Consider the following 11,822-nt stretch of genomic DNA (forward strand, 5'->3'; position numbering starts at 1 on the left):
GGGCCGGGGCCGAGTGCGGGTGAATAAAAAAAAATTCAGACATCGCATTAACCAGACATCGCATTAACCAGCCTCATAGCTAATTTCCAATATGATTAATTTCTCTAAACTCTGAAAATAATAAGAATGGTGTAATAGGCCTACTCAGGCTGTAGACCACATAGCCCATCTATCCTATTTAAAAAAGACTGAAGACAGAAATATATAATTTGGTTCTATTTCAACATATTTATTAGTGAAACCAAAGTGTTGTAACATCTATACAATTAAATCAAATAGCCAAGTACACATACCAAAACTTTTCAAATGCTCAAATCAAAAGTCTATTGCATAGAAAAATGGTGACAGTAGTGGGAATTGCACATTCAAAACCGCTGTACAGCAACATAATAAACAAACACAATGATCATTGGGAACGATATCAGAATGACTGCTAAGACTTGATCCATAAATTAAATACTTAAACTAAAACAATACATTTGTTCAAATCAAAAGGCCTGATAAACATGACATCAATAACGCAGCCACAGCCGAGTCCCTGGTGCCGACACATTCAGTGTTTAATGTTTAATCTGACGATGGCCAAGAGATCAATAAACACTTTTCAGTGAGAAAACATAAATCACATTTTGGGTAAAAAAAAATAAAAGTAAAACATCTGTTTTCAAAGATGTTATCAAGGCTCTGGAGAAGACCCAGATGCAGACAGTTTCGGAGTAACAAAAGTTTATTACAGAAACAGGGGGGCAGGCAAATGACAGGTCAAGGGCAGGCAGAGGTCAGTAGTCCAGAGCATAGTCCGAAAGATACAGCATGGCAGGCAGGCAGAGGTCAGTAATCCAGGGTGGTGTGACAAGGTACGGAACGGCAGGCTCAGGGTCAGGGCAGGCAGAATGATCAAAACTAGAAAACAGGAACTAGAGAAAGACAGGAACGTGGGAAAACCGCTGGTAGGCTTGACAAAACAAAACAAACTGGCAACAGACAGAGAACACAGGGATAAGTACACTGGAGAAAATGGGGAAGATGGGAAACACCTGGAGGGGGGTTGGAGACAAGCACAAGACAGGTGAAATAGATCAGGGTGTGACAGTCCCCCCCCCCCAAGGGGCGCCACCTGGCGTCCTACCTGGCCGCATACCTGGTTGACCGGAGTGACGGCGTTGGACCCAGCACCTCTCCTCCGGGCCATAACCTTCACAGTCAACCAGGTACTGGAATCCCCTGCCCAACAGTCGAACCTTCAGGATGCACCTCACCGTGCACGCCGGTTGGCTCTCGATGACACAGGAAGAGGGATGGGCCTAGAAACAAGAGACAAAAGGCTGTGAGACAGGTTTAATCCTGGACACATGAAGAGTGGGATATATACGGAGGGTACGGGGCAACGACCGGGATCCAAGAATATCAAGCAGGATGCGCTGTCATTCCGCTATAGCCACGTGGCTACATGGTCTCCAACCGGGGTCCTCAGTTCTCGTACCGGTTCTGGTAGGCATTCTGCAGACTCATTGGTTCGTCGGCCAGCCTGTCCTCCGGGTTCCACCCTCAGTCCAACGGCCAGTCAGAGCGAGCCAATCAAGACCTGGAGACGACTCATCGCTGCCTTGTCGCCGCCATCCCCACAAGCTGGAGCCAGCAACTCGTGTGGGTTGAATACGCCAGCAACACCCTCCCCTGCTCTGCCACTGTTCTCTTGCCTTTCGATTGTTCCCTGGGTTTCTTGGTACTCCGGGGGAATGTTGGAGAGGTCCGGTGCAACTTCCGAGCCCACTGGAAAATGTCCAGGGGCAGCCTGTGCTGACTTCAGGCAATGGGCATTGCAGAATATGCTCCAGCCCATTATGGCACCAGCAGTCCAGTCAATGAGAGGATTGTGTCACTGAAGCCAAGAGAATCCCAACACACAGGAACCTGAGGAGACGTAATTAGCATGAATTGGATAGCCTCTCTGTGGTTCCCTGACACTCATAGGTTGATGGGAGTGATATTGTGGGTGACCCGGCCTATAGAGCACCCGTCCAGCACTCTAATGTCCATGGGAATGGAGAGGGGCTGAGTGGGGATGCCCAGCTTGGAAACCCAGAGAAATTTGACTGGTTCCCCGACAGTAGGATGGCATGAAAAGGGCTGTGAGAAAGGGGTGAGGAAATGTTCTTTATTGCCCACCTGAGTACTTGCCACTACCCGTGAGCCTAGTCTTTTAGTGGACAGGAGGAAACAAAATGACCAGCAGTTCCACAACACAGGCAACTCTTTATGAGAAGCCGGTGTAGACGTTCGGCTGGGGACAATGTGAATCGGCAGACTTCGGAGACAATCGGGGGAACTTGGGTAGAATCCTTGGAATCCTTGGGTGGGCAAGTGGAATCGGACCTCTTTTCCTTCCTACATTCCCAAAGCCGCTGATCGATCTGGAGGGTCATGGCAATGAGCGAGTCGAGATCCGTCTGTAGTTCCCGGGAAAGCTAGAAAACAGAAACTAGAGAAAGACAGGAGCACAGGGAAAACGCTGGTAGAATTGACAAAACAAAACGAACGAGAACACAGCTATAAGTACACTGGGGACAATGGGGAAGATGGGCGACACCTGGACACCTGGACACCTGGTGGAGACAAGCACAAAGACAGGTGAAAGAGATGTGACAGATCAAAATCTAATCCAACTTTATTTGTCACATGCGCCAAATACAACAAGTGTAGACCTTACTGTGAACTGCTTAGTTACAAGCCCTTTTAACATGCCAAACACAACAAGTGTAGACCTTACCGTGAACTGCTTAGTTACAAGCCCTTTTAACGAACAGTGCAGGTTTTTTTTTTTATTTTTTTTTTAACCTTTATTTAACCAGGCAGGTCAGTTAAGAACAAATTCTTATTTTCAATGACGGCCTAGGAACAGTGGGTTAACTGCCTTGTTCAGGGGCAGAACGACAGAATTGTACCTTGCGCTCGGGGTTTAAGAAAATATTTACCAAATAAACTAAAGTAAAAAATAAAACCTATGCATAGATAATGAGTAGCGAGTAGCAGCAGTGTACAAAACAAATGGAGGGAGGGGGAGTCCATGTAAATAGTCCGGTGGTCATTTGATTAATTGTTCAGCAGTCTCTCCTGTGGGGAAAAGGCATTGTCATGCCCTCTTCATGAATGTCTGGGTGTGTTTGGACCATGATAGTTCATTGGTGATGTGGACACCAAGGAACTTGAAACACTCAACCCGCTCAACTACAGCCCCTATTATGTTAATGGGGGCCTGTTTGGCCCAACTTTTCCTGTTGTCCATGATCAGCTCCTTTGTCTTGCTCACATAGAGGGAGAGGTTGTTGTCCTGTAGCATATGATGTAGCACATAATGCAATACTCGTGATAATTTTAAGGAAAACAGAAACTATTTAGCCTACATTTGAACCAGTGGAGGCTACTGAGGGGAGAATGGCTCATAATAATGTCTGGAATGGATACCATATGTTTGATGTATTTGATACCATTCCACTGATTCTGCTCCAGCCATTACCATGAGCCCATCCTCCCCATTATGGTGCCACCAACCTCCTGTGATTTTAACACCACCAAAGAAGCTTTGGGCATCTTCCCAATTAAGAAGCCTAATTTTGTTGTTTGACTACTTGAAGAGAACTAGAGCCTATCCCACCACTTCCAATGCATTGTTGAAAAGTGTGCATCGAATTCTATTAGCTAAAGATCCGAAATGAGTGTAACATCCTGGCATTTAAACCATACTCAATTTTTGAAATGTTGCATACTACTAAACTTTGTATTTTCACATACTGTCATGGGTGATTGCGTTGTTTTCCACTTTTTGTTTATTTCGGAAAATAATCCCCATATCTAATTTATCAGCTGTTGTCAAAGCTGAAATGGGAATGACATCCGGGCATTTAAAGTATACTTGATTATCGAAATGTCACATACTATAAAAACCTTTTTTTTCATATACTCAAACAGCCTACTATTTAGGATGCTAGTATGGGCATTTGGGCATGTCCACTGATCAGAGAAAGAAAGGGGGAGAAGAAAGAGGGAGAGCAGAGGTGAAAAAGCACAGACAATAGTGGGTATGGGGGACAGAGGTGAGTTACTGATGTCTAGTGTATGAGGCTTTGTCAGACGTCTATAAGACTACAGTGTGCTCTTATTCCAGGCCAATAAGTCTGGCCCCTCAATGCAGTCTTTGTACCAATAAATTGTCATTGACACTGAGGGTCAGAGCTCAGCAAACACCAAGTTCAACTTCTCACTGTATGGAAGTTACACTGTGTCCATTCTCAAAACACAGATAGTTTTATACTACATTTACAGTATAGCAATATACATATATTGTATACAGTACAGTATACAGTACGTGTATTAGCAGAGCCAGATAATACCACATGGTAGTATTGTAGTACAAACAGCAAAGCACCAGCATAGATCCCACCAGCAGAAAAGCTAGCCAGAAAAGCTAGCCTAGTTGTGACTGCATGTGAGGGATAGCTTGTCTCTGGCCTTGTGGGGTGTTTGGCAGTTCACAGTACAGTACAGTATGAGACTCATGGAATACAACACAGATTCACACACAGGGGCATGAAAGAGGTGACAAGGACTTGCAGAGTGCTGCCACATTAACAGCGATTGGTGTTAGTTGACTTACCAACCAAAAGACATGGCAGACCCTTGGTACTATAGGCCAAGGCAGGCCTCCAACAAGAGTATAACACTCCCCACTCACAGAGGGAGACGGGCAGGCAGGCAGAGAGGCAGAGTGGTGGGGCCATAGCCAGCCAGGAAGAGTTGTGGGTCCAGACAGGCAGGTAGGCAGATGTGCAGGTGGACAGATGGACGGACAGACAAACAAACAGGGAGTCTTTCAGAAGAACAGTTACCTTGAAAAATAAGACACCATTTGTGATTCATGTGAAAGCAGCAAAAAACATCTGTCATAAAAATATAACCAGACTTATTTTCCCTTGCAGTGTAAAACCCTAAATATACCATGCATTCGGAAAGTATTCAGTACCCTTGACTTTTTATACACACTGTATTTTACATTACAGCCTTATTCTAAAATTGATTAAATATGTTTTTTCTTATCAATCAAAACACAATACCCCATAATGACAAAGTGGAAACAGGTTTATATATATTTTACAAATAAAGAACAGAAATACCTTATTTACATAAGTATTCAAACCTTTTGCTATGCGACTCGAAATTGAGCTCAGGTACATCCTGTTTCCATTGATCATCCTTGTGATGTTTCTAAAACTTGATTGAAGTCCACCTGTGGTGAATTCAATTGACTGGACATGATTTGGAAAGGCACACACCTGTCTATATAAGGTCCCACAGACACAAAAACCAAGTCATGAGGTCGAAGAAATTGTCCAAGAGCTCCGAGACAGGATTGTGTTGAGGCACAGATTTGGTGAAGGCTACCAAAATATTTCTGCAGCATTGAAGGTCCCCAAGAACACAGTGACCTCCACCATTCTTAAAAGGAAGTAGTTTAAAACCACCAAGACTCTCAGACCATGAGAAACAAGATTATGTGGTCTAATGAAACAAAGATTGAACTCTTTGGCCTGAATGCCAAGTGTGACATTGGGCAGAAACCTGGCATGGTGGTGGCAGCATCATGCTGTGGGGATGTTTTCCAGCGGCAGGGACTGAGAGACTAGTCAGGATTGAGGGAAAGATGAACGGAGGAAAGTGCAGAGAGATCTTTGATGAAAACCTGCTCCAGAGCCCTCAGGGCCTCAGACTGGGGCTAAAGTTTACCTTCTAACAAGACAACAACCCTAAGCCCCCACCAAGACAATGCAGGAGTGGCTTCGTGACAAGTCTCTGAATGTTCTTGAGTGGCACAGCTGGAGCCCGGACTTGAACCCCCGATTTAAACATTTGTTTAATCAGCTGTGTTTGCTTGGGATGGAGAAAAAGTGTGACACCACTCTGGCCCCCGAGGACTGGAGGTTCCCATCCCTGCTGTAGGGGGTCCGTATTTGAGTTGTATCAGAAAATGTTGAGTAAAGCCCCCCACTAAGCCATGGCTACAATATAATTTTCCAGTATGCCTTGCCTTTTCAAGTGAATTTGTAGTTACCACCATGACTGTATTTGTTAGCAACAGAGACATGGCCTTAACCAAGTGAGTTCCTAGGTGAATGTTATCATTATAATTCAACTCCTTAAACATATCTCACAAGGCCTTATTTTGAGTAGCCTTAAACTCAATTCCAGTAACTTTAGCAAAATGTTCAGAATGATTTCCAGGAATCTTCCAATTGGGATTTCTGGAAAACCTGGTAATTTGAAAGTGAGTTTTGCAAAGTAATGTGTAATTCCTATTGGAATCCAGCCAGAGGTAGGATTTCCAACAGTTGAAATGTTTATTCACCCACAACCTGCATTAATAATGACTGCCAGGGTTTAGAACCGTGGAACAACCATTTCTTTAACCTCTAAAAGTCTAAGCCGTTGAATGTGGCCTTTAATACTATAGCCCATAGAAACACATTGAATAACACATTCATAAATGGCAAAAAAAAAGACAGTAAAAAAAAATCATAAGAAATAAGGTTTTGAAGTCTCTGTCCTATAACTTGAAGTTCAGGAAATATATATATATTTTTTAACCCCTTATTTTTGTTGCCACAAAACTACCTCTGTACTTCCATTTGTTTGTATGGGTTACCTTCAGACGAGTTGTAGACCAAAATGGAGAACACCATTGTGTTTGCGAGAGTGGTCATAATAGTTTGCAGACCAAACCGTTCGGACGATACAGACCTGAAAAAACCTATGTTTGGGATGTCTCACGGTCTGACAAACACTGCTGTAGGTCGGCCACCTTTCACTGCAGACACAAAAGGCCGATATATAAGTGGATGTGGTGGATTGAGGCGCAGACCATGCAAAAATGTTATGTTACTTAGATTGACGCACGGGTGCAAAGAAATCTAGCTTAAATGATTGGATTTGTTAAAAAATATATATGTTATTTATCTTTGTGTAACATAAGATTAATTAATCAATCACTCAATGTACATGCAAAAACATTAAAAAATATTTTTTTTAAATCTACCCCACATTTGAGACCCCACATTCAACATGAAAAAATACTAAATAATTTCATAGAACTGGTCACAGACAGACAAAATCACCTCCTGCTTAAAGCTGAAGTTGTAATGAGTCTACACACATTTGAATGGTGTTTCTGTGCCGCTCAGTGGACATTGAGGAGAAAATTCCCTGTCGTCAGTTATATGAAATCGTGCCAATATTTTACTGTCACTAAGTATGATCGTATTTACAGTAATTAAATTCACTTTTGTTGAATTGGAAAAACATAATTTATGATTAGATTTTTCATATTTTCATAATATTTGTACTACGTTTGAGCTTGTGTCATCAAAAGTGAGTACACCTCAGCAATTGATAACTACTTTCTAAAACTATGCAATTGTACCAGTTATTGTTTATGGCCAATTCATGAACAATTATTATGTTTGAGTATGTCTATTAAATCAAAATGTTGCACTATCATTCAAGATGACTTTTCATTGACTTTGAGTTCAACTTACTAGAAGTATTTGAGTTAAAAATGCCTTAGGGTTTACAGTGTGTTTATCCGCCGGGGCATGTTTTGTGGTCAATATTACAAATCATAGAACCCTGCATGAGAAGTGGAATGAGCCTGTAATGTTAACTGTGTATTGAGAGAGTGCCCTCCTCCCTCCTTCTCCAGCAGTGCTGGCTGTCTGGTAGCCTTCCCTGCGCCGCATTTCAGCATTCCTCCTTCCACCCTCTTCCCTCTCTCCTTCCCTCTTCCTCCCCCTCTTCCCTTCCATCCCCCTCCTCCTCCCGAGAGAGGCCCCATGGCGGTGCAGCACCATCGGGTCAACGAGTGCAGACCATTACCCACAAGTTACCCATTACCTCTGGCGCAGCCTAAATTTGAATATGCAGTGCTGCTCCTTTAAGACGCTGAAACAGGAGTCAACTGAATGCACTTGGACTGAGACACAGAGGCAGCCAAGATGGAGAGAGAGAGAGGAAGAGAGATTGAGAGAGAGACAGAGAGAGTCCAGTAGGGGAGGGAGGGAGGAAAAAGAGAAGCTCATTCCTTCCCTGCCCCCCACTACAAAGCTGTTAAGTTGCCATTATTCATGTGGTAATATTATGGGTGTCGGTTTGCTCACTGCACCACTTACAGAGAAAAGGATTATTGTTGCTAGGAGAGGAGAGGCGCAGCCTTCTCTCATTGGCCACCAGGAAGCGTTCGATGGCCCAATGAGAGCCTTCCCCAGCATCAGTAGGACAGTGGAGCAGAGCAGCCCGCACATGCAGACCTGATTAATATGTCAGACATGTTTTATGTGTTATAGTGAATCAGAGACTAGATGTATTGAAAAGACTGCGGTAGGGAGGGATGGTGTGTGTGTGTGCGTACATGCAAGCGTATGCATGGGATGTTTTAGGAGTGCATGCATGTATGTACAGTGGGCCTTGGCCTAATGATGTACATATGTGTGTGTCTACAGTTTGTAAGTGTAGGTGTGTTTGGATGCATGTCCATGTTCCCGAGTGCTTGTGGAGAACCTGGGTTTATGTACTTCCAAAAGAGCTAACACATATAGGCACACGAAGGCTGATACACACGTACATGCACCGCAGGCACGCACACCTACACACACACTACTATACTGTGTCATGGCTGGGATCCTCACATGAGCTTAGTCGTGAGTCTCTGCTGTACAAAGAGACACAGATGTCAAATCATGAGCATTAGGTCATGTGCTTTGTGAGTAATTATATTTTTCGTGTTATCGCACTGACAGCGCTGCATGGCCATATCCAGATTCCTTTGCCTAAACGAGAAAGGAGGCACATGGGGTTGAAATACTTCCTTGATTATTCATCAACCTTATTTAGAAAAGTCCCATGTATACTCTTAAAGTTCTTTGGGTTTGCGCCTTCATCTCTGAGCCCACATCCACATCCCTCTGGGTAGCTCAGCTCTGGTGTATGTCCATGGACAATTCCTTCCAACAGAATACACCTCAGGGCCAACTGGGCTACAAGACAAGTTGGTTGGCTATAGCTCTCAGTGTGAAGACCTCACTCTCAACCTTGTATGTCACTAAGGCCTGGATAGTAACAATATATCACAGACTTGTATCCTTTTTTAAACTTAGAGTTGTAAGTGTAATCATTAAGCCCTGTTTTCAATTTGAAAATACATGGGACTGCCTGTGTGTATATTACAGATCCCTCTTACTTACAGCGTCTAAGAAGCATTTTATTGCCATTTTTATATAACTCTCATCAAGCTGGTCCTGTTCTATTTTTCCCAACTTTATTTTTTGTAAAGTCACGTAATGATAGTGATATTGACCTTGGAGTGAGTGCTTCTCATTCCCAAAGCTACCCTCTCACAGAGAGACATGAGTCCTTAGAAAAAGGGTTCCTAAAAGGGTTAAAAAAGAACCTTCTTTGGTTTCATGTTGAACCCTCTATGTAAAGGGTTCTGGAACCTTTTAGGTTCTAGATATACTCTAATTACTCCTAACTAGTTTTGTGTGTTGTGTCCGCCTAAGCATCACCATGGCAACACCCCTTATGTGAGACAGATGCAGCTCTCACTGTCTGAAAGGTCAAGGGTAGAATGTTAGGGATCAGGGTCAAGGCCATGAGGTCACATGTGCCTGTCTCAGTAAGATCACCTGACTATTCCTTCCCCATATACAGAACAGGACTATATGTCCTTGTACAATTACATTACAAATGTTGTACATTATTCAGTCTTGATAGAAATAATTTTTATGCCAGTATACTGGCATATATACTGTATGTGTAATAAAATCATATCGTAGCATAACAGCAATATAATCACTCTAAACAAAGAATAAATGTTTATTATTTGTAATAACGTGTGTGTGCTCTGTTCTGTGAAGCTACAGTCTAGGCACATTTCTATAGCACTCCCCAAAGTTTGAATGGCAGATAACAGTGAATGTGCTTATTTGGCAGAAAGGATGCAGCCAGCGTTATTAGCTAGATTTAGAGCTTTGCTTCTTAAGTGGTTGCGTTCCAGAGCTTAAACTAGCGGTGAGGAAAACGAGAGAAATCGTTCAATCCCTTTTCTCTCTTCTTTTGTTCTCTCCTCTGTGGTCATGTGCTTCTGTCCTGTGCGGCGAGACGCATGTGTGTGTGTGTGTGTGTGTGTGTGTGTGTGTGTGTGTGTGTGAGAGAGGTGGTGGTGGTGGTAAGATGGCAGGGGTGGCTCCCAGTGCAGGTGTTTGGAGGGGATTTGCAGGGCACGAACACACACACAGAGCTGTGGTTTCCTCTCGCCTCACCTCCTCCACGCTATACCGCCAGATCCTGAACCTCATTCTGCTTCCTTTTATTATTAATTATTTAATTCTCTCTCTCTCTCTAGTCAGACTTACAGGCACTGACTGATTTTCTCCACACTACGGACATCAACCCTGCACATCTGCTTACCCACCCTGACCTCTACTGGCTATGCAGTGAATCACACTGTGGTAATTCATATTTTCTACTGTAGGATCCTGAGCTTAGATTCAAATGGGTTTTCACTGAGAACTTATCCATAGCCCCATTTAAAACTGGTGTCTTGATTTTGTCCACATTCTGATAGTGTCCAAAAATGTCAGCACAATCAGAATGTGGATCAGGACAAAGGACGCATGTTAGCACAGATAAAAGCAGCTTTCATGAAGTAATGAGTTGGAATTAATGTTTTTCAAATCAAAATCAAATCAAATTGTATTTGTCACATGTGCCGAATAAAACAGGTGTAGACCTTACAGTGAATTGCTTACTTACAAGCCCTAACCAACAATGCAGTTAAAAAAACTAAATAACAAATTAGAATAAAACATGTTTGTTTTTTTAAACATTAGATTAAGAAATCAAAGTAACAAATAATTATAGAGCAGCAGTAAAATACAAATAGTGAGGCTATATACAGGGTATACCGGTACAGAGTCAATGTGCTTCGGCACCAGTTAGTCGAGGTAATTGAGGTAATATGTACATGTAGATAAAGTTATTAAAGTGACTATGCATAGATAAAAACAGAGAATAGCAGCAATGTAAAGGGGGGGGGGGGGGCAATGCAAATAGTAGCCATTTGATTAGATGTTCAGGAGTCTTATGGCTTGGCGGAGAAGCTGTTGGACCTAGACTCTTGGACCTAGACTTGGCTCTTCGGTATATCTTGGTAGCAGAAACAATCAATGACTAGGGTTGTTGGAGTCTTTGATTGGTATTTGTAATGTGTTGATTGAGTATGGAAGTTGTGAATGTAGGGGGGAAAAGATAGGCAACCTTTTTGCCCGATGTCAACAACAGCACCTTTCTGTCTCTGTCACTCTGTCATATCTTTGATGATGTAGATAGATGGCAGTGTGCAACCAAGACTCAGTTCTGACTCATCCCATCACCCTGTTTCTGTTTGCCTGTCGGTCTGTGTTTGTAGCCTGCATTCTGATATATGGGTGACAGTGAGAACTCAAAATAACTAGGGAAAAAAAGAAGCACTGTGTAGAAATGGATGTACAGAATAGAGGAGACTGACTCTTTAGTCCTGGGTCATTCCACGAAAAGAGTGCCTTTGATATTTTAAGTAGAAATTGTGCACCAATATTGAATTTCAAAAGACTGTTAAAGTAAGACCAGGCACCACACCCTCATTGTTACCCCCCTTAATCAAATCACAATCTTCTTTTACTAGTTGAATGTAAACACAATTATAATATTTTTTAATTAAAAATTATGCTGAAATATGT

At 42.7% G+C, this 11,822-nt stretch overlaps 1 long non-coding RNA gene across 3 annotated transcripts; it reads right to left on the reverse strand.

Moving 5' to 3' along the window:
* Nucleotides 1-208: 208 nt before the first annotated feature.
* LOC149980058 (uncharacterized) lies at nucleotides 209-11,016 on the reverse strand. Of its 3 annotated transcripts, XR_016483800.1 has the most exons (3): nucleotides 1,484-11,016; nucleotides 1,142-1,304; nucleotides 209-917 (listed from the first exon to the last, which is right to left on the reverse strand). It is a non-coding gene; the product is annotated as an uncharacterized LOC149980058 (long non-coding RNA). The 3 variants fall into 3 exon arrangements; XR_016483798.1 differs by having other exon boundaries at nucleotides 1,142-11,016; XR_016483799.1 differs by having other exon boundaries at nucleotides 1,130-11,016.
* Nucleotides 11,017-11,822: the final 806 nt, after the last annotated feature.

This window comes from Oncorhynchus mykiss, chromosome 10, assembly GCF_057628025.1.
Source record: "Oncorhynchus mykiss isolate SJ-2025 chromosome 10, ASM5762802v1, whole genome shotgun sequence".
NCBI lineage: Eukaryota > Metazoa > Chordata > Actinopteri > Salmoniformes > Salmonidae > Oncorhynchus > Oncorhynchus mykiss.